Raw genomic sequence first — 24360 nt, 5'->3', positions numbered from 1 at the left:
TTTGTAAAACAGCAAGGTGATATGAAATATAATCATATAACAGATGATAAGAAATAATAATTATGATAAGCTATAAAAGATAGTACAAATCTACCAAATCATTTTGTTGAATTTGAATGTAAAATAAATGTAACTAAATAATACACTCGAACAATAACTTAAATTTTCTTCTATTCAATATGAAAAATAATATGAATTGTTTAATTCGTCGAAATTAACATATAAAATAATTTGTTAAAGTTCTTTTGAAGTAAAAATATCTAGTTAAACAAAACATATGATAGTTATAAATGATAAAATGGAATAATTTTCATTGTATAGCAGTCAAGGTTTCTCAAAAAACGTACTTGAGAATATAATATTTTTTAAGCTGTTAAATGTATGAATTTGTTATATTCAACAAAATTATCATATAAATGTAATACAAATAAAATGATTTGTATACCTAAGACAAATTTTAAGAATGAAAATTAAAAGTTCTCAGGTGTTTAATAATCATTTATTCACTTTGTTAACAAATCTCTATTGTATCACTACAATTAATATTCTATAAATTATATTCAATAACCATTAAATGTAAATTGCATAAATTCATTATAAACAGTATTTGTTAGTTCATTTTCAAAATTGGATGTTCATACTTTCACAAAGTTGTATGAATAGAAATTAATGTTTCAGCATCCCTTGAGTGACCTGCTGTATTTCCATCTAAAAAAATTTATTCAGTTAAATATAAATAATGATTGGAGAATGACTCGAGAACTCAGTGCTTTATAAGCAGTTAAAAACATGAATAATTAATATTCGTCAAAATATCTATATAAAATCATGTTTTATAGTGTTTATGAAGTATAAGGTTAAATGAAATGTATGCAAGTTAATAATAATAAATTAGAATCATTTTCTTAATATAGTGGTCCAGGTTTCAAGAGATAAACTTGAGAATTGTGTGTTTTATAAGCAGTTCTAAATATAAATATTTAATATTCATCAAAATTATCATATAAAATCATGTTTTATAGTGTTTATGAAGTATCTGCTTAAATGAAATGTATGCAAGTTAATAATAAAAAATTAGAATCATTTTCTTAATATAGTGGTTTAGGTTTCAAGAGATAAACTTGAAAATTGTGTGTTTAATAAACAATTCAATACATAAATAATTAATATTCATCAAAATTAACATATAAAATCAAGTTTTATAGTGTTTATGAAGTATCTGCTTAAATGAAATGTATGCAAGTTAATAATAATAAATTAGAATCATTTTCTTAATATAGTGGTCCAGGTTTCAATAGATAAACTTGAAAATTGTTTGTTTTATAAGCAGTTCTAAATATAAATATTTAATATTCGTCAAAATAATCATATAAAATCATGTTTTATAGTGTTTATGAAGTATAAGGTTAAATGAAATGTATGCAAGTTAATAATAATAAATTAGAATCATTTTCTTAATACAGTGGTCCAGGTTTCAAGAGATTAACTTGAGAATTGTGAGTTTAATAAACAATTCAATACATAAATAATTAATATTCGTCAAAATTAACATATAAAATCATGTTTTATAGTGTTTATGAAGTATAAGGTTATATGAAATGTATGCAAGTTAATAATAATAAATTAGAAATCATTTTCTTAATATAGTGGTACAGGTTTCAAGAGATAAACTTTAAAATTGTTTGTTTTATAAGCAGTTCTAAATATAAATATTTAATATTCGTCAAAATAATCATATAAAATCATGTTTTATAGTGTTAATGAAGTATAAGGTTAAATGAAATGTATGCAAGTTAATAATAATAAATTAGAATCATTTTCTTAATACAGTGGTCCAGGTTTCAAGAGATTAACTTGAGAATTGTGTGTTTTTATAAGCAGTTCTAAATATAAATATTTAATATTCGTCAAAATAATCATATAAAATCAAAGTTTTATAGTGTTTATGAAGTATCTGCTTAAATGAAGATGTATGCAAGTTAATAATAAAAAATTAGAAATCATTTTCTTAATATTGTGGTACAGGTTTCAAGATATTAACTTGAGAATTGTGGGTTTTATAAGCAGTTAAAAACATAAATATTTAATATTCTTCAAAATAATCATATAAAATCATGTTTTATAGTGTTTATGAAGTATCTGCTTAAATGAAATGCATGCAAGTTAATAATAAAAAATTAGAAATCATTTTCTTAATATAGTGGTCCAGGTTTCAAGAGATTAACTTGAGAATTGTGTATTTTGTAAACAGTTTTAAAACATAAATATTTAATATTAGTCAAAATTATCGTATAAAATCGTGTTTTTATTTTGTTTATGAATTATCTGCCTAAATGAAATGTATGCTAGTTGATAATGGTAAATTAAAATAATTTAATTAATATTATGGACAGGGAAGCATTTGAGTAACTTTTAGATACATTGCTATTAATTTTCTATCAACTACAGCCAATAACCGTTACAATGTACATTGCATTAATTCTTTATAATCAGTATCTTTTAGTTCATTTTCAACATTGGATGTTCATACTTTTCCAAAGTTGTATGCATATGAATAAATGTCTCAGCATTCCTTGAGTCATCTGCTGTATTGCCATCTAAAAAAATTTAATCAGTTAAATATATATAATAATTGGAGAATGACTCGATAACTTAGTGCTTCATAAGCAGTTTAAAACATGAATTTTTGATATTCGTCAAAATAATCATATAAAATCATGTTTTTTAGTGTTTATGAAGTATCAAGTTAAATGAATTGAATGAAAGTTTAATTATAGTAAATAAGAATCATTTACTTAATCCTATTGTCAGGATTTTCATGACATTAACATTTTGTTACATTACTATTAATTTTCTATCAATTATATTCAATTTAAGCTCTAAACGTACGTTGAATAAAACAATTATTATTATCAGTATCTTCTAGTCCATTGTCATCGTAGGATGTTTATATTTTCCAAACTGATAGAATCGCGAATTCATGTCTCACCATGGCTTTCATTGTCTGCTGTATTGCAATCTGAAAATATTGTAGTCAGTTAAATATGCGTATAATTGTAGTAAATAAAGTCACTACTACACACCATAATTAGAACGAAAATGTTTATATGATAACTAGTACTTGGAAAATACTGAATAAGTCAGTAACGGAAACAATCAAACAATAATTATCTCTGAACAACTTTATTCTTAATACAAAATATTTAAAAACAATTTTCAGTTGAAACTTAAATGCAAATACGATTGTAAAACAGCAAGGTGATATGAAATATAATCATATAACAGATGATAAGAAATAATAATTATGATAAGCTATAAAAGATAGTACAAATCTACCAAATCATTTTGTTGAATTTGAATGTAAAATAAATGTAACTAAATAATACACTCGAACAATAACTTAAATTTTCTTCTATTCAATATGAAAAATAATATGAATTGTTTAATTCGTCGAAATTAACATATAAAATAATTTGTTAAAGTTCTTTTGAAGTAAAAATATCTAGTTAAACAAAACATATGATAGTTATAAATGATAAAATGGAATAATTTTCATTGTATAGCAGTCAAGGTTTCAAAAAACGTACTTGAGAATATAATATTTTTTAAGCTGTTAAATGTATGAATTTGTTATATTCAACAAAATTATCATATAAATGTAATACAAATAAAATGATTTGTATACCTAAGACAAATTTTAAGAATGAAAATTAAAAGTTCTCAGGTGTTTAATAATCATTTATTCACTTTGTTAACAAATCTCTATTGTATCACTACAATTAATATTCTATAAATTATATTCAATAACCATTAAATGTAAATTGCATAAATTCATTATAAACAGTATTTGTTAGTTCATTTTCAAAATTGGATGTTCATACTTTCACAAAGTTGTATGAATAGAAATTAATGTTTCAGCATCCCTTGAGTGACCTGCTGTATTTCCATCTAAAAAAATTTATTCAGTTAAATATAAATAATGATTGGAGAATGACTCGAGAACTCAGTGCTTTATAAGCAGTTAAAAACATGAATAATTAATATTCGTCAAAATTATCATATAAAATCATGTTTTATAGTGTTTATGAAGTATAAGGTTAAATGAAATGTATGCAAGTTAATAATAATAAATTAGAATCATTTTCTTAATATAGTGGTCCAGGTTTCAAGAGATAAACTTGAGAATTGTGTGTTTTATAAGCAGTTCTAAATATAAATATTTAATATTCATCAAAATTATCATATAAAATCATGTTTTATAGTGTTTATGAAGTATCTGCTTAAATGAAATGTATGCAAGTTAATAATAAAAAATTAGAATAATTTTCTTAATATTGTGGTACAGGTTTCAATAGATAAACTTGAAAATTGTTTGTTTTATAAGCAGTTCTAAATATAAATATTTAATATTCGTCAAAATAATCATATAAAATCATGTTTTATAGTGTTTATGAAGTATAAGGTTAAATGAAATGTATGCAAGTTAATAATAATAAATTAGAATCATTTTCTTAATACAGTGGTCCAGGTTTCAAGAGATTAACTTGAGAATTGTGAGTTTAATAAACAATTCAATACATAAATAATTAATATTCGTCAAAATTAACATATAAAATCATGTTTTATAGTGTTTATGAAGTATAAGGTTATATGAAATGTATGCAAGTTAATAATAATAAATTAGAATCATTTTCTTAATATAGTGGTACAGGTTTCAAGAGATAAACTTTAAAATTGTTTGTTTTATAAGCAGTTCTAAATATAAATATTTAATATTCGTCAAAATAATCATATAAAATCATGTTTTATAGTGTTAATGAAGTATAAGGTTAAATGAAATGTATGCAAGTTAATAATAATAAATTAGAATCATTTTCTTAATACAGTGGTCCAGGTTTCAAGAGATAAACTTGAGAATTGTGTGTTTTATAAGCAGTTCTAAATATAAATATTTAATATTCGTCAAAATAATCATATAAAATCATGTTTTATAGTGTTAATGAAGTATAAGGTTAAATGAAATGTATGCAAGTTAATAATAATAAATTAGAATCATTTTCTTAATACAGTGGTCCAGGTTTCAAGAGATTAACTTGAGAATTGTGTGTTTTATAAGCAGTTCTAAATATAAATATTTAATATTCGTCAAAATAATCATATAAAATCAAGTTTTATAGTGTTTATGAAGTATCTGCTTAAATGAAATGTATGCAAGTTAATAATAAAAAATTAGAATCATTTTCTTAATATTGTGGTACAGGTTTCAAGATATTAACTTGAGAATTGTGGGTTTTATAAGCAGTTAAAAACATAAATATTTAATATTCTTCAAAATAATCATATAAAATCATGTTTTATAGTGTTTATGAAGTATCTGCTTAAATGAAATGTATGCAAGTTAATAATAAAAAATTAGAATCATTTTCTTAATATAGTGGTCCAGGTTTCAAGAGATTAACTTGAGAATTGTGTATTTTGTAAACAGTTTTAAAACATAAATATTTAATATTAGTCAAAATTATCGTATAAAATCGTGTTTTATTTTGTTTATGAATTATCTGCTTAAATGAAATGTATGCTAGTTGATAATGGTAAATTAAAATAATTTAATTAATATTATGGACAGGGAAGCATTTGAGTAACTTTTAGATACATTGCTATTAATTTTCTATCAACTACAGCCAATAACCGTTACACGTACATTGCATTAATTCTTTATAATCAGTATCTTTTAGTTCATTTTCAACATTGGATGTTCATACTTTTCCAAAGTTGTATGCATATGAATAAATGTCTCAGCATTCCTTGAGTCATCTGCTGTATTGCCATCTAAAAAAATTTAATCAGTTAAATATATATAATAATTGGAGAATGACTCGATAACTTAGTGCTTCATAAGCAGTTTAAAACATGAATTTTTGATATTCGTCAAAATAATCATATAAAATCATGTTTTTTAGTGTTTATGAAGTATCAAGTTAAATGAATTGAATGAAAGTTAATTATAGTAAATAAGAATCATTTACTTAATCCTATTGTCAGGATTTCATGACATTAACATTTTGTTACATTACTATTAATTTTCTATCAATTATATTCAATTTAAGCTCTAAACGTACGTTGAATAAAACAATTATTATTATCAGTATCTTCTAGTCCATTGTCATCGTAGGATGTTTATATTTTCCAAACTGATAGAATCGCGAATTCATGTCTCACCATGGCTTTCATTGTCTGCTGTATTGCAATCTGAAAATATTGTAGTCAGTTAAATATGCGTATAATTGTAGTAAATAAAGTCACTACTACACACCATAATTAGAACGAAAATGTTTATATGATAACTAGTACTTGGAAAATACTGAATAAGTCAGTAACGGAAACAATCAAACAATAATTATCTGAACAACTTTATTCTTAATACAAAATATTTAAAAACAATTTTCAGTTGAAACTTAAATGCAAATACGATTGTAAAACAGCAAGGTGATATGAAATATAATCATATAACAGATGATAAGAAATAATAATTATGATAAGCTATAAAAGATAGTACAAATCTACCAAATCATTTTGTTGAATTTGAATGTAAAATAAATGTAACTAAATAATACACTCGAACAATAACTTAAATTTTCTTCTATTCAATATGAAAAATAATATGAATTGTTTAATTCGTCGAAATTAACATATAAAATAATTTGTTAAAGTTCTTTTGAAGTAAAAATATCTAGTTAAACAAAACATATGATAGTTATAAATGATAAAATGGAATAATTTTCATTGTATAGCAGTCAAGGTTTCAAAAAACGTACTTGAGAATATAATATTTTTTAAGCTGTTAAATGTATGAATTTGTTATATTCAACAAAATTATCATATAAATGTAATACAAATAAAATGATTTGTATACCTAAGACAAATTTTAAGAATGAAAATTAAAAGTTCTCAGGTGTTTAATAATCATTTATTCACTTTGTTAACAAATCTCTATTGTATCACTACAATTAATATTCTATAAATTATATTCAATAACCATTAAATGTAAATTGCATAAATTCATTATAAACAGTATTTGTTAGTTCATTTTCAAAATTGGATGTTCATACTTTCACAAAGTTGTATGAATAGAAATTAATGTTTCAGCATCCCTTGAGTGACCTGCTGTATTTCCATCTAAAAAAATTTATTCAGTTAAATATATATAATGATTGGAGAATGACTCGAGAACTCAGTGCTTTATAAGCAGTTAAAAACATGAATAATTAATATTCGTCAAAATTATCATATAAAATCATGTTTTATAGTGTTTATGAAGTATAAGGTTAAATGAAATGTATGCAAGTTAATAATAATAAATTAGAATCATTTTCTTAATATAGTGGTCCAGGTTTCAAGAGATAAACTTGAGAATTGTGTGTTTTATAAGCAGTTCTAAATATAAATATTTAATATTCATCAAAATTATCATATAAAATCATGTTTTATAGTGTTTATGAAGTATCTGCTTAAATGAAATGTATGCAAGTTAATAATAAAAAATTAGAATCATTTTCTTAATAGTGGTTTAGGTTTCAAGAGATAAACTTAAAAATTGTGTGTTTAATAAACAATTCAATACATAAATAATTAATATTCATCAAAATTAACATATAAAATCAAGTTTTATAGTGTTTATGAAGTATCTGCTTAAATGAAATGTATGCAAGTTAATAATAAAAAATTAGAATAATTTTCTTAATATTGTGGTACAGGTTTCAATAGATAAACTTGAAAATTGTTTGTTTTATAAGCAGTTCTAAATATAAATATTTAATATTCGTCAAAATAATCATATAAAATCATGTTTTATAGTGTTTATGAAGTATAAGGTTAAATGAAATGTATGCAAGTTAATAATAATAAATTAGAATCATTTTCTTAATACAGTGGTCCAGGTTTCAAGAGATTAACTTGAGAATTGTGAGTTTAATAAACAATTCAATACATAAATAATTAATATTCGTCAAAATTAACATATAAAATCATGTTTTATAGTGTTTATGAAGTATAAGGTTATATGAAATGTATGCAAGTTAATAATAATAAATTAGAATCATTTTCTTAATACAGTGGTCCAGGTTTCAAGAGATTAACTTGAGAATTGTGTGTTTTATAAGCAGTTCTAAATATAAATATTTAATATTCGTCAAAATAATCATATAAAATCAAGTTTTATAGTGTTTATGAAGTATCTGCTTAAATGAAATGTATGCAAGTTAATAATAAAAAATTAGAATCATTTTCTTAATATTGTGGTACAGGTTTCAAGATATTAACTTGAGAATTGTGGGTTTTATAAGCAGTTAAAAACATAAATATTTAATATTCTTCAAAATAATCATATAAAATCATGTTTTATAGTGTTTATGAAGTATCTGCTTAAATGATATGCATGCAAGTTAATAATAAAAAATTAGAATCATTTTCTTAATATAGTGGTCCAGGTTTCAAGAGATTAACTTGAGAATTGTGTATTTTGTAAACAGTTTTAAAACATAAATATTTAATATTAGTCAAAATTATCGTATAAAATCGTGTTTTATTTTGTTTATGAATTATCTGCTTAAATGAAATGTATGCTAGTTGATAATGGTAAATTAAAATAATTTAATTAATATTATGGACAGGGAAGCATTTGAGTAACTTTTAGATACATTGCTATTAATTTTCTATCAACTACAGCCAATAACCGTTACACGTACATTGCATTAATTCTTTATAATCAGTATCTTTTAGTTCATTTTCAACATTGGATGTTCATACTTTTCCAAAGTTGTATGCATATGAATAAATGTCTCAGCATTCCTTGAGTCATCTGCTGTATTGCCATCTAAAAAAATTTAATCAGTTAAATATATATAATAATTGGAGAATGACTCGATAACTTAGTGCTTCATAAGCAGTTTAAAACATGAATTTTTGATATTCGTCAAAATAATCATATAAAATCATGTTTTTTAGTGTTTATGAAGTATCAAGTTAAATGAATTGAATGAAAGTTAATTATAGTAAATAAGAATCATTTACTTAATCCTATTGTCAGGATTTCATGACATTAACATTTTGTTACATTACTATTAATTTTCTATCAATTATATTCAATTTAAGCTCTAAACGTACGTTGAATAAAACAATTATTATTATCAGTATCTTCTAGTCCATTGTCATCGTAGGATGTTTATATTTTCCAAACTGATAGAATCGCGAATTCATGTCTCACCATGGCTTTCATTGTCTGCTGTATTGCAATCTGAAAATATTGTAGTCAGTTAAATATGCGTATAATTGTAGTAAATAAAGTCACTACTACACACCATAATTAGAACGAAAATGTTTATATGATAACTAGTACTTGGAAAATACTGAATAAGTCAGTAACGGAAACAATCAAACAATAATTATCTGAACAACTTTATTCTTAATACAAAATATTTAAAAACAATTTTCAGTTGAAACTTAAATGCAAATACGATTGTAAAACAGCAAGGTGATATGAAATATAATCATATAACAGATGATAAGAAATAATAATTATGATAAGCTATAAAAGATAGTACAAATCTACCAAATCATTTTGTTGAATTTGAATGTAAAATAAATGTAACTAAATAATACACTCGAACAATAACTTAAATTTTCTTCTATTCAATATGAAAAATAATATGAATTGTTTAATTCGTCGAAATTAACATATAAAATAATTTGTTAAAGTTCTTTTGAAGTAAAAATATCTAGTTAAACAAAACATATGATAGTTATAAATGATAAAATGGAATAATTTTCATTGTATAGCAGTCAAGGTTTCAAAAAACGTACTTGAGAATATAATATTTTTTAAGCTGTTAAATGTATGAATTTGTTATATTCAACAAAATTATCATATAAATGTAATACAAATAAAATGATTTGTATACCTAAGACAAATTTTAAGAATGAAAATTAAAAGTTCTCAGGTGTTTAATAATCATTTATTCACTTTGTTAACAAATCTCTATTGTATCACTACAATTAATATTCTATAAATTATATTCAATAACCATTAAATGTAAATTGCATAAATTCATTATAAACAGTATTTGTTAGTTCATTTTCAAAATTGGATGTTCATACTTTCACAAAGTTGTATGAATAGAAATTAATGTTTCAGCATCCCTTGAGTGACCTGCTGTATTTCCATCTAAAAAAATTTATTCAGTTAAATATATATAATGATTGGAGAATGACTCGAGAACTCAGTGCTTTATAAGCAGTTAAAAACATGAATAATTAATATTCGTCAAAATTATCATATAAAATCATGTTTTATAGTGTTTATGAAGTATCTGCTTAAATGAAATGTATGCAAGTTAATAATAAAAAATTAGAATCATTTTCTTAATATAGTGGTTTAGGTTTCAAGAGATAAACTTGAAAATTGTGTGTTTAATAAACAATTCAATACATAAATAATTAATATTCATCAAAATTAACATATAAAATCAAGTTTTATAGTGTTTATGAAGTATCTGCTTAAATGAAATGTATGCAAGTTAATAATAAAAAATTAGAATAATTTTCTTAATATTGTGGTACAGGTTTCAATAGATAAACTTGAAAATTGTTTGTTTTATAAGCAGTTCTAAATATAAATATTTACTATTCGTCAAAATAATCATATAAAATCATGTTTTATAGTGTTTATGAAGTATAAGGTTAAATGAAATGTATGCAAGTTAATAAAAATAAATTAGAATCATTTTCTTAATACAGTGGTCCAGGTTTCAAGAGATTAACTTGAGAATTGTGAGTTTAATAAACAATTCAATACATAAATAATTAATATTCGTCAAAATTAACATATAAAATCATGTTTTATAGTGTTTATGAAGTATAAGGTTATATGAAATGTATGCAAGTTAATAATAATAAATTAGAATCATTTTCTTAATATAGTGGTACAGGTTTCAAGAGATAAACTTTAAAATTGTTTGTTTTATAAGCAGTTCTAAATATAAATATTTAATATTCGTCAAAATAATCATATAAAATCATTTTTTATAGTGTTTATGAAGTATAAGGTTAAATGAAATGTATGCAAGTTAATAATAATAAATTAGAATCATTTTCTTAATACAGTGGTCCAGGTTTCAAGAGATTAACTTGAGAATTGTGTGTTTTATAAGCAGTTCTAAATATAAATATTTAATATTCGTCAAAATAATCATATAAAATCAAGTTTTATAGTGTTTATGAAGTATCTGCTTAAATGAAATGTATGCAAGTTAATAATAAAAAATTAGAATCATTTTCTTAATATTGTGGTACAGGTTTCAAGATATTAACTTGAGAATTGTGGGTTTTATAAGCAGTTAAAAACATAAATATTTAATATTCTTCAAAATAATCATATAAAATCATGTTTTATAGTGTTTATGAAGTATCTGCTTAAATGAAATGCATGCAAGTTAATAATAAAAAATTAGAATCATTTTCTTAATATAGTGGTCCAGGTTTCAAGAGATTAACTTGAGAATTGTGTATTTTGTAAACAGTTTTAAAACATAAATATTTAATATTAGTCAAAATTATCGTATAAAATCGTGTTTTATTTTGTTTATGAATTATCTGCTTAAATGAAATGTATGCTAGTTGATAATGGTAAATTAAAATAATTTAATTAATATTATGGACAGGGAAGCATTTGAGTAACTTTTAGATACATTGCTATTAATTTTCTATCAACTACAGCCAATAACCGTTACACGTACATTGCATTAATTCTTTATAATCAGTATCTTTTAGTTCATTTTCAACATTGGATGTTCATACTTTTCCAAAGTTGTATGCATATGAATAAATGTCTCAGCATTCCTTGAGTCATCTGCTGTATTGCCATCTAAAAAAATTTAATCAGTTAAATATATATAATAATTGGAGAATGACTCGATAACTTAGTGCTTCATAAGCAGTTTAAAACATGAATTTTTGATATTCGTCAAAATAATCATATAAAATCATGTTTTTTAGTGTTTATGAAGTATCAAGTTAAATGAATTGAATGAAAGTTAATTATAGTAAATAAGAATCATTTACTTAATCCTATTGTCAGGATTTCATGACATTAACATTTTGTTACATTACTATTAATTTTCTATCAATTATATTCAATTATAAGCTCTAAACGTACGTTGAATAAAACAATTATTATTATCAGTATCTTCTAGTCCCTTGTCATCGTAGGATGTTTATATTTTCCAAACTGATAGAATCGCGAATTCATGTCTCACCATGGCTTTCATTGTCTGCTGTATTGCAATCTGAAAATATTGTAGTCAGTTAAATATGCGTATAATTGTAGTAAATAAAGTCACTACTACACACCATAATTAGAACGAAAATGTTTATATGATAACTAGTACTTGGAAAATACTGAATAAGTCAGTAACGGAAACAATCAAACAATAATTATCTGAACAACTTTATTCTTAATACAAAATATTTAAAAACAATTTTCAGTTAAAACTTAAATGCAAATACGATTGTAAAACAGCAAGGTGATATGAAATATAATCATATAACAGATGATAAGAAATAATAATTATGATAAGCTATAAAAGATAGTACAAATCTACCAAATCATTTTGTTGAATTTGAATGTAAAATAAATGTAACTAAATAATACACTCGAACAATAACTTAAATTTTCTTCTATTCAATACGAAAAATAATATGAATTGTTTAATTCGTCGAAATTAACATATAAAATAATTTGTTAAAGTTCTTTTGAAGTAAAAATATCTAGTTAAACAAAACATATGATAGTTATAAATGATAAAATGGAATAATTTTCATTGTATAGCAGTCAAGGTTTCAAAAAACGTACTTGAGAATATAATATTTTTTAAGCTGTTAAATGTATGAATTTGTTATATTCAACAAAATTATCATATAAATGTAATACAAATAAAATGATTTGTATACCTAAGACAAATTTTAAGAATGAAAATTAAAAGTTCTCAGGTGTTTAATAATCATTTATTCACTTTGTTAACAAATCTCTATTGTATCACTACAATTAATATTCTATAAATTATATTCAATAACCATTAAATGTAAATTGCATAAATTCATTATAAACAGTATTTGTTAGTTCATTTTCGAAATTGGATGTTCATACTTTCACAAAGTTGTATGAATAGAAATTAATGTTTCAGCATCCCTTGAGTGACCTGCTGTATTTCCATCTAAAAAAATTTATTCAGTTAAATATATATAATGATTGGAGAATGACTCGAGAACTCAGTGCTTTATAAGCAGTTAAAAACATGAATAATTAATATTCGTCAAAATTATCATATAAAATCATGTTTTATAGTGTTTATGAAGTATAAGGTTAAATGAAATGTATGCAAGTTAATAATAAAAAATTAGAATCATTTTCTTAATATAGTGGTTTAGGTTTCAAGAGATAAACTTGAAAATTGTGTGTTTAATAAACAATTCAATACATAAATAATTAATATTCATCAAAATTAACATATAAAATCAAGTTTTATAGTGTTTATGAAGTATCTGCTTAAATGAAATGTATGCAAGTTAATAATAAAAAATTAGAATAATTTTCTTAATATTGTGGTACAGGTTTCAATAGATAAACTTGAAAATTGTTTGTTTTATAAGCAGTTCTAAATATAAATATTTAATATTCGTCAAAATAATCATATAAAATCATTTTTTATAGTGTTTATGAAGTATAAGGTTAAATGAAATGTATGCAAGTTAATAATAATAAATTAGAATCATTTTCTTAATACAGTGGTCCAGGTTTCAAGAGATTAACTTGAGAATTGTGTGTTTTATAAGCAGTTCTAAATATAAATATTTAATATTCGTCAAAATAATCATATAAAATCAAGTTTTATAGTGTTTATGAAGTATCTGCTTAAATGAAATGTATGCAAGTTAATAATAAAAAATTAGAATCATTTTCTTAATATTGTGGTACAGGTTTCAAGATATTAACTTGAGAATTGTGGGTTTTATAAGCAGTTAAAAACATAAATATTTAATATTCTTCAAAATAATCATATAAAATCATGTTTTATAGTGTTTATGAAGTATCTGCTTAAATGAAATGCATGCAAGTTAATAATAAAAAATTAGAATCATTTTCTTAATATAGTGGTCCAGGTTTCAAGAGATTAACTTGAGAATTGTGTATTTTGTAAACAGTTTTAAAACATAAATATTTAATATTAGTCAAAATTATCGTATAAAATCGTGTTTTATTTTGTTTATGAATTATCTGCTTAAATGAAATGTATGCTAGTTGATAATGGTAAATTAAAATAATTTAATTAATATTATGGACAGGGAAGCATTTGAGTAACTTTTAGATACATTGCTATTAATTTTCTATCAACTACAGCCAATAACCGTTACACGTACATTGCATTAATTCTTTATAATCAGTATCTTTTAGTTCATTTTCAACATTGGATGTTCATACTTTTCCAAAGTTGTATGCATATGAATAAATGTCTCAGCATTCCTTGAGTCATCTGCTGTATTGCCATCTAAAAAAATTTAATCAGTTAAATATATATAATAATTGGAGAATGACTCGATAACTTAGTGCTTCATAAGCAGTTTAAAACATGAATTTTTGATATTCGTCAAAATAATCATATAAAATCATGTTTTTTAGTGTTTATGAAGTATCAAGTTAAATGAATTGAATGAAAGTTAATTATAGTAAATAAGAATCATTTACTTAATCCTATTGTCAGGATTTCATGACATTAACATTTTGTTACATTACTATTAATTTTCTATCAATTATATTCAATTATAAGCTCTAAACGTACGTTGAATAAAACAATTATTATTATCAGTATCTTCTAGTCCCTTGTCATCGTAGGATGTTTATATTTTCCAAACTGATAGAATCGCGAATTCATGTCTCACCATGGCTTTCATTGTCTGCTGTATTGCAATCTGAAAATATTGTAGTCAGTTAAATATGCGTATAATTGTAGTAAATAAAGTCACTACTACACACCATAATTAGAACGAAAATGTTTATATGATAACTAGTACTTGGAAAATACTGAATAAGTCAGTAACGGAAACAATCAAACAATAATTATCTGAACAACTTTATTCTTAATACAAAATATTTAAAAACAATTTTCAGTTAAAACTTAAATGCAAATACGATTGTAAAACAGCAAGGTGATATGAAATATAATCATATAACAGATGATAAGAAATAATAATTATGATAAGCTATAAAAGATAGTACAAATCTACCAAATCATTTTGTTGAATTTGAATGTAAAATAAATGTAACTAAATAATACACTCGAACAATAACTTAAATTTTCTTCTATTCAATACGAAAAATAATATGAATTGTTTAATTCGTCGAAATTAACATATAAAATAATTTGTTAAAGTTCTTTTGAAGTAAAAATATCTAGTTAAACAAAACATATGATAGTTATAAATGATAAAATGGAATAATTTTCATTGTATAGCAGTCAAGGTTTCAAAAAACGTACTTGAGAATATAATATTTTTTAAGCTGTTAAATGTATGAATTTGTTATATTCAACAAAATTATCATATAAATGTAATACAAATAAAATGATTTGTATACCTAAGACAAATTTTAAGAATGAAAATTAAAAGTTCTCAGGTGTTTAATAATCATTTATTCACTTTGTTAACAAATCTCTATTGTATCACTACAATTAATATTCTATAAATTATATTCAATAACCATTAAATGTAAATTGCATAAATTCATTATAAACAGTATTTGTTAGTTCATTTTCGAAATTGGATGTTCATACTTTCACAAAGTTGTATGAATAGAAATTAATGTTTCAGCATCCCTTGAGTGACCTGCTGTATTTCCATCTAAAAAAATTTATTCAGTTAAATATATATAATGATTGGAGAATGACTCGAGAACTCAGTGCTTTATAAGCAGTTAAAAACATGAATAATTAATATTCGTCAAAATTATCATATAAAATCATGTTTTATAGTGTTTATGAAGTATAAGGTTAAATGAAATGTATGCAAGTTAATAATAATAAATTAGAATCATTTTCTTAATATAGTGGTCCAGGTTTCAAGAGATAAACTTTAGAATTGTGTGTTTTATAAGCAGTTCTAAATATAAATATTTAATATTCATCAAAATTATCATATAAAATCATGTTTTATAGTGTTTATGAAGTATCTGCTTAAATGAAATGTATGCAAGTTAATAATAAAAAATTAGAATCATTTTCTTAATATAGTGGTTTAGGTTTCAAGAGAATAACTTGAGAATTGTGTGTTTTATAAGCAGTTCTAATTATAAATATTTAATATTCATCAAAATTATCATATAAAATCATGTTTTATAGTGTTTATGAAGTATCTGCTTAAATGAAATGTATGCAAGTTAATAATAATAAATAAGAATCATTTTCTTAATATTGTGGTCCAGGTTTCAAGAGATAAACTTGAGAATTGTATGTTTTATAAGCAGTTCTAAATATAAATATTTAATATTCATCAAAATTATCATATAAAATCATGTTTTATAGTGTTTATGAAGTATCTGCTTAAATGAAATGTATGCAAGTTAATAATAAAAAATTAGAATCATTTTCTTAATATTGTGGTACAGGTTTCAAGATATTAACTTGAGAATTGTGGGTTTTATAAGCAGTTAAAAACATAAATATTTAATATACTTCAAAATAATCATATAAAATCATGTTTTATAATGTTTATGAAGTATCTGCTTAAATGAAATGTATGCAAGTTAATAATAAAAAATTAGAATCATTTTCTTAATATAGTGGTCCAGGTTTCAAGAGATTAACTTGAGAATTGTGTATTTTGTAAACAGTTTTAAAACATAAATATTTAATATTAGTCAAAATTATCGTATAAAATCGTGTTTTATTTTGTTTATGAATTATCTGCTTAAATGAAATGTATGCTAGTTGATAATGGTAAATTAAAATAATTTAATTAATATTATGGACAGGGAAGCATTTGAGTAACTTTTAGATACATTGCTATTAATTTTCTATCAACTACAGCCAATAATCATTACACGTACATTGCATTAATTCTTTATAATCAGTATCTTTTAGTTCATTTTCAACATTGGATGTTCATACTTTTCCAAAGTTGTATGCATATGAATAAATGTCTCAGCATTCCTTGAGTCATCTGCTGTATTGCCATCTAAAAAAATTTAATCAGATAAATATATATAATAATTGGAGAATGACTCGATAACTTAGTGCTTTATCAGCAGTTTAAAACATGAATTTTTGATATTCGTCAAAATAATCATAAGAAATCATGTTTTTTAGTGTTTATAAAGTATCAAGTTAAATGAATTGAATGGAAGTTAATTATAGTAAATAAGAATCATTTACTTAATCCTATTGTCAGGATTTCATGACATTAACATTTTGTTACATTACTATTAATTTTCTATCTATTATATTCAATTATAAGCTCTAAACGTACGTTGAATAAAACAATTATTATTATCAGTATCTTCTAGTCCATTGTCATCGTAGGATGTTTATATTTTCCAAACTGATAGAATCGCGAATTCATGTCTCACCATGGCTTTCATTGTCTGCTGTATTGCAATCTGAAAATATTGTAGTCAGTTAAATATGCGTATAATTATAGTAAATAAAGTCACTACTACACACCATAATTAGAACGAAAATGTTTATATGATAACTAGTACTTGGAAAATACTGAATAAGTCAGTAACGGAAACAATCAAACAATAATTATCTGAACAACTTTATTCTTAATACAAAATATTTAAAAACAATTTTCAGTTAAAACTTAAATGCAAATACGATTGTAAAACAGCAAGGTGATATGAAATATAATCATATAACAGATGATAAGAAATAATAATTATGATAAGCTATAAAAGATAGTACAAATCTACCAAATCATTTTGTTGAATTTGAATGTAAAATAAATGTAACTAAATAATACACTCGAACAATAACTTAAATTTTCTTCTATTCAATACGAAAAATAATATGAATTGTTTAATTCGTCGAAATTAACATATAAAATAATTTGTTAAAGTTCTTTTGAAGTAAAAATATCTAGTTAAACAAAACATATGATAGTTATAAATGATAAAATGGAATAATTTTCATTGTATAGCAGTCAAGGTTTCAAAAAACGTACTTGAGAATATAATATTTTTTAAGCTGTTAAATGTATGAATTTGTTATATTCAACAAAATTATCATATAAATGTAATACAAATAAAATGATTTGTATACCTAAGACAAATTTTAAGAATGAAAATTAAAAGTTCTCAGGTGTTTAATAATCATTTATTCACTTTGTTAACAAATCTCTATTGTATCACTACAATTAATATTCTATAAATTATATTCAATAACCATTAAATGTAAATTGCATAAATTAATTATAAACAGTATTTGTTAGTTCATTTTCAAAATTGGATGTTCATACTTTCACAAAGTTGTATGAATAGAAATTAATGTTTCAGCATCCCTTGAGTGACCTGCTGTATTTCCATCTAAAAAAATTTATTCAGTTAAATATATATTATGATTGGAGAATGACTCGAGAACTCAGTGCTTTATAAGCAGTTAAAAACATGAATAATTAATATTCGTCAAAATTATCATATAAAATCATGTTTTATAGTGTTTATGAAGTATAAGGTTAAATGAAATGTATGCAAGTTAATAATAATAAATTAGAATCATTTTCTTAATATAGTGGTACAGGTTTCAAGAGATTAACTTGAGAATTGTGTGTTTTATAAGCAGTTCTAATTATAAATATTTAAAATTCATCAAAATTATCATATAAAATCATGTTTTATAGTGTTTATGAAGTATAAGGTTAAATGAAATGTATGCAAGTTAATAATAATAAATTAGAATCATTTTCTTAATACAGTGGTCCAGGTTTCAAGAGATTAACTTGAGAATTGTGAGTTTAATAGACAATTCAATACATAAATAATTAATATTCGTCAAAATTATCATATAAAATCATGTTTTATAGTGTTTATGAAGTATAAGGTTAAATGAAATGTATGCAAGTTAATAATAATAAATAAGAATCATTTTCTTAATATAGTGGTCCAGGTTTCAAGAGATAAACTTGAGAATTGTGTATTTTGTAAACAGTTTTAAAACATAAATATTTAATATTAGTCAAAATTATCGTATAAAATCGTGTTTTATTTTGTTTATGAATTATCTGCTTAAATGAAATGTATGCTAGTTGATAATGGTAAATTAAAATAATTTAATTATTATTATGGACAGGGAAGCATTTGAGTAACTTTTAGATACATTGCTATTAATTTTCTATCAACTACAGCCAATAATCATTACACGTACATTGCATTAATTCTTTATAATCAGTATCTTTTAGTTCATTTTCAACATTGGATGTTCATACTTTTCCAAAGTTGTATGCATATGAATAAATGTCTCAGCATTCCTTGAGTCATCTGCTGTATTGCCATCTAAAAAAATTTAATCAGATAAATATATATAATAATTGGAGAATGACTCGATAACTTAGTGCTTTATAAGCAGTTTAAAACATGAATTTTTGATATTCGTCAAAATAATCATATAAAATCATGTTTTTTAGTGTTTATAAAGTATCAAGTTAAATGAATTGAATGGAAGTTAATTATAGTAAATAAGAATCATTTACTTAATCCTATTGTCAGGATTTCATGACATTAACATTTTGTTACATTACTATTAATTTTCTATCTATTATATTCAATTATAAGCTCTAAACGTACGTTGAATAAAACAATTATTATTATCAGTATCTTCTAGTCCATTGTCATCGTAGGATGTTTATATTTTCCAAACTGATAGAATCGCGAATTCATGTCTCACCATGGCTTTCATTGTCTGCTGTATTGCAATCTGAAAATATTGTAGTCAGTTAAATATGCGTATAATTATAGTAAATAAAGTCACTACTACACACCATAATTAGAACGAAAATGTTTATATGATAACTAGTACTTGGAAAATACTGAATAAGTCAGTAACGGAAACAATCAAACAATAATTATCTGAACAACTTTATTCTTAATACAAAATATTTAAAAACAATTTTCAGTTAAAACTTAAATGCAAATACGATTGTAAAACAGCAAGGTGATATGAAATATAATCATATAACAGATGATAAGAAATAATAATTATGATAAGGTATAAAAGATAGTACAAATCTACCAAATCATTTTGTTGAATTTGAATGTAAAATAAATGTAACTAAATAATACACTCGAACAATAACTTAAATTTTCTTCTATTCAATACGAAAAATAATATGAATTGTTTAATTCGTCGAAATTAACATATAAAATAATTTGTTAAAGTTCTTTTGAAGTAAAAATATCTAGTTAAACAAAACATATGATAGTTATAAATGATAAAATGGAATAATTTTCATTGTATAGCAGTCAAGGTTTCAAAAAACGTACTTGAGAATATAATATTTTTTAAGCTGTAAAATGTATGAATTTGTTATATTCAACAAAATTATCATATAAATGTAATACAAATAAAATGATTTGTATACCTAAGACAAATTTTAAGAATGAAAATTAAAAGTTCTCAGGTGTTTAATAATCATTTATTCACTTTGTTAACAAATCTCTATTGTATCACTACAATTAATATTCTATAAATTATATTCAATAACCATTAAATGTAAATTGCATAAATTCATTATAAACAGTATTTGTTAGTTCATTTTCAAAATTGGATGTTCATACTTTCACAAAGTTGTATGAATAGAAATTAATGTTTCAGCATCCCTTGAGTGACCTGCTGTATTTCCATCTAAAAAAATTTATTCAGTTAAATATATATAATGATTGGAGAATGACTCGAGAACTCAGTGCTTTATAAGCAGTTAAAAACATGAATAATTAATATTCGTCAAAATTATCATATAAAATCATGTTTTATAGTTTTTATGAAGTATAAGGTTAAATGAAATGTATGCAAGTTAATAATAATAAATTAGAATCATTTTCTTAATATAGTGGTCCAGGTTTCAAGAGATAAACTTGAGAATTGTGTGTTTTATAAGTAGTTCTAAATATAAATATTTAATATTCATCAAAATTATCATATAAAATCATGTTTTATAGTGTTTATGAAGTATCTGCTTAAATGAAATGTATGCTAGTTGATAATGGTAAATTAAAATAATTTAATTAATATTATGGACAGGGAAGCATTTGAGTAACTTTTAGATACATTGCTATTAATTTTCTATCAACTACAGCCAATAACCATTACACGTACATTGCATTAATTCTTTATAATCAGTATCTTTTGGTTCATTTTCAACATTGGATGTTCATACTTTTCCAAAGTTGTATGCATACGAATAAATGTCTCAGCATTCCTTGAGTCATCTGCTGTATTGCCATCTAAAAAAATTTAATCAGATAAATATATATAATAATTGGAGAATGACTCGATAACTTAGTGCTTTATAAGCAGTTTAAAACATGAGTTTTTGATATTCGTCAAAATAATCATATAAAATCATGTTTTTTAGTGTTTATGAAGTATCAAGTTAAATGAATTGTATGAAAGTTAATTATAGTAAATAAGAATCATTTACTTAATCCTATTGTCAGGATTTCATGACATTAACATTTTGTTACATTACTATTAATTTTCTATCAATTATATTCAATATCCATTACACGCACGTTGCATAAAACCATTATTGTTATCAGTCTCATCAAGTCCATTTTCAATGTAGGGTGTTGTTACTTTCCCATGTGGTAGTAATGGTAATTCATGTCTCAGCATTTCTCGAATGATCTGCTGTACCGCAATCTGAAAAAATTTAGTTAGTTTAATATGTATTATTGTTGGATGATAAAATGTCACTACTACACACCATAAGGAGTACGAAAATCTTTATATGACAACTAGTACGTGGACAACACTGAACAATTTAGAATTTTAAATAATCAAACAAAAACTAACACACAAACTTCATTCTTGTTACAAAATGTTTGAAAACAATTTAAAGTTAAAATTTAAATACAAATACGAATGTAAAACTACAAAAAGATATGAAATATAAACCATACAGTAAATCTTGATGGTTTTATCAGTAGAAAAACAATTTTGTTTATCACTAAATCACTATCATGGATGAGAAACATCATATAAATTCGCCTTGGAATATACAACATATCATATTTTATCTCAGACCCATGAATTCAAAATTGTTTAATATTATAATATTTTTAGATACAAATACAATTTCAAAAAGGAATATGAATTATAATATTATGAAATAAATTTCCAATAATATTGTGTACATTGTATATTTAGTAGGCAGTGGTATATAGTATATGAGTCTTAACCTAGACACATAGTAACTAGTAAGACTGAAGTCAAAAAGTAATAGCATGAAAAAATATTTCTAAGTGTTTTTTATGTGTTTAAATAGTTGCAGGTAAGCATAATATTATAAGATTGTTAATTTATTATGCATTATTATTCTCCCAGACTCCATAGCCCACAGGTCAACTTATCAAACTTAAATAAACGATCTTACCTATTATATATCTTATATATAACGATTCATTATTTGAATAATTAACAAAGTAAATTAATAATCATACTTTATTTTTATGTTCGATGATCATAAAATTTAAATATTTATCTCACATAAATATTACTGAAGTTTTTTCGTGAAATTCAAAACAAATTACCACCTAACATACTTCTATATTTTGCATATTTAATATACGCATAAAATTAACACTAATAAATAATAACTGAAATGTTGTATCCAAGCAGATTTATTTTCTTCTATGTGGTACTTATTATTGTAAATATTTATTTGATATAATATTGTATAAATAAAATCAGAAATTTTATTTGATAGTACTAGAAAATTCACAAGGACAAAAGTTTTAATAGGAAATTAGAAAATATAATATTACACTTGTTATTTTGTAATTTACCATAGGTACCTATTGTTTAACGTTAGTACATTTTGAGACTTGTTATATTAGTATTATACATTCACAATAATATTAATTTTATTATAAGCGTTTTCGAAGCATATAAATCTTTAATTTTGATAATTAAAATTCAAAGTTCATCAGTTATATGAACAATTATTGATATTTAACACTATTATAGTCCCGTTCCAGTCAGATCTTCTGATCTTGTTCGGTTGTTTAATTTTTTGGTAGTTGGTTCTTCTTAAGGAATGAAAATCAAATATCAATGCAGCTTTGGGTGATACATTTAATTGATTGATTGAGCCGAGTACTGAATAGTTCATAAAGCTTTACTTAATTAAAAATCATAAAATATAGTTTTAGAGTAAAACGACTTATTAAAAATTGTATGGCTGACGATCGAGTGTTCGACTGACTGCGTAGAACATTTTAAAAATCAACGAAATTGCTTACATATTAAATTATTAATGCTAAACGAGGGGTATAAACAGTATAAACATTAAATAGATGTATTCTCGATGTGCTTAGATGAAAAACTATTTCTAAATACACTATTTATTATGCTGACGGCGTTATTGCTAAACGTTGAAACGTGAACAAGCCTAAAACATGTAAAAACAAAAAAACAAAATAATGATCCTATGCATTTGACCATAGTACCATTATAACTCGTCATAGTATTTATGAGTCAGCACTCAAATTTCGAAAAGATTGAACAAAAACTCAATTTCAAAAAATTCGGAAAATACGTAAAATCAAAGTGCCAAAAGAGAAAAAGAAAATCATAACTTCCCAACGAAACATCCGATTCCTTCGGTTATGGTAACGTTCGATTTTTTACAAAACTGTCTAAACGATGCGTAGAAAAAACTGCTCTATCCACCCAAAATATAAGTGTTCCGAGGCGACAAAGTCCGAAAACTGCAAAATCCTAACTTCCGACGCCAAAAAGAGGGGTAAAAAAGGCTCCTACAGAGTCGACACACGACGACGATTTTGATCACCGACCTACAAAAAACCGAACCTGTGAATTTCAGAAACGTGGAAAAAATACTAAACATTTTTTAAAATATCCATGGGGGGAGGGGCACAAGGAGCCATAGGACCCTCCGACCACCGAAAGACTTTATGTAAAACGACTTTAAACCAAACTTTCCGTGAAGAAACTATGCCCCTACATCGAAACCCGGCCGAGTAACACCCGATTAAAATACTCAAATTTTGGAATTTTAAGTCCCAAAGTGGGGTAAAACGAC

At 23.5% G+C, this 24360-nt stretch overlaps 5 long non-coding RNA genes across 5 annotated transcripts in view; all 5 read right to left on the bottom strand.

The window, feature by feature from the left end:
- Nucleotides 1-5586: 5586 nt before the first annotated feature.
- On the bottom strand, nt 5587-6441 carry LOC132927119 (uncharacterized). The gene is made up of 2 exons (XR_009661630.1): nt 6120-6441; nt 5587-5829 (listed from the first exon to the last, which is right to left on the bottom strand). It is a non-coding gene; the product is annotated as an uncharacterized LOC132927119 (long non-coding RNA).
- Nucleotides 6442-8629: 2188 nt separating this feature from the next.
- Nucleotides 8630-12537, bottom strand: LOC132926720 (uncharacterized). The gene is made up of 5 exons (XR_009661506.1): nt 12403-12537; nt 12209-12338; nt 11790-11917; nt 9163-9292; nt 8630-8872 (listed from the first exon to the last, which is right to left on the bottom strand). It is a non-coding gene; the product is annotated as an uncharacterized LOC132926720 (long non-coding RNA).
- A 1817-nt stretch (nt 12538-14354) lies between these two features.
- LOC132927708 (uncharacterized) lies at nt 14355-15217 on the bottom strand. Its single transcript, XR_009661807.1, has 3 exons — nt 15083-15217; nt 14889-15018; nt 14355-14597 (listed from the first exon to the last, which is right to left on the bottom strand). It is a non-coding gene; the product is annotated as an uncharacterized LOC132927708 (long non-coding RNA).
- Nucleotides 15218-17034: 1817 nt separating this feature from the next.
- Nucleotides 17035-17909, bottom strand: LOC132927104 (uncharacterized). Its single transcript, XR_009661620.1, has 3 exons — nt 17763-17909; nt 17569-17698; nt 17035-17277 (listed from the first exon to the last, which is right to left on the bottom strand). It is a non-coding gene; the product is annotated as an uncharacterized LOC132927104 (long non-coding RNA).
- Nucleotides 17910-19431: 1522 nt separating this feature from the next.
- LOC132926935 (uncharacterized) overlaps nt 19432-24360 on the bottom strand; it is a 405462-nt gene continuing 400533 nt past the window's right edge. Inside the window, exons 10-12 of the long non-coding RNA XR_009661568.1 lie at nt 21472-21538; nt 19883-20012; nt 19432-19591 (exon numbers count right to left, since the gene is read on the bottom strand). This is a non-coding gene — a long non-coding RNA (uncharacterized LOC132926935). The remainder of the gene's footprint in view (nt 19592-19882; nt 20013-21471; nt 21539-24360) is intronic.

Source organism: Rhopalosiphum padi, chromosome 3 (genome assembly GCF_020882245.1).
Source record: "Rhopalosiphum padi isolate XX-2018 chromosome 3, ASM2088224v1, whole genome shotgun sequence".
Classification (NCBI taxonomy): domain Eukaryota; kingdom Metazoa; phylum Arthropoda; class Insecta; order Hemiptera; family Aphididae; genus Rhopalosiphum; species Rhopalosiphum padi.
Note: the sequence above shows the minus strand (reverse complement) of the source record. Positions and strands in the feature narration are given on the sequence as shown.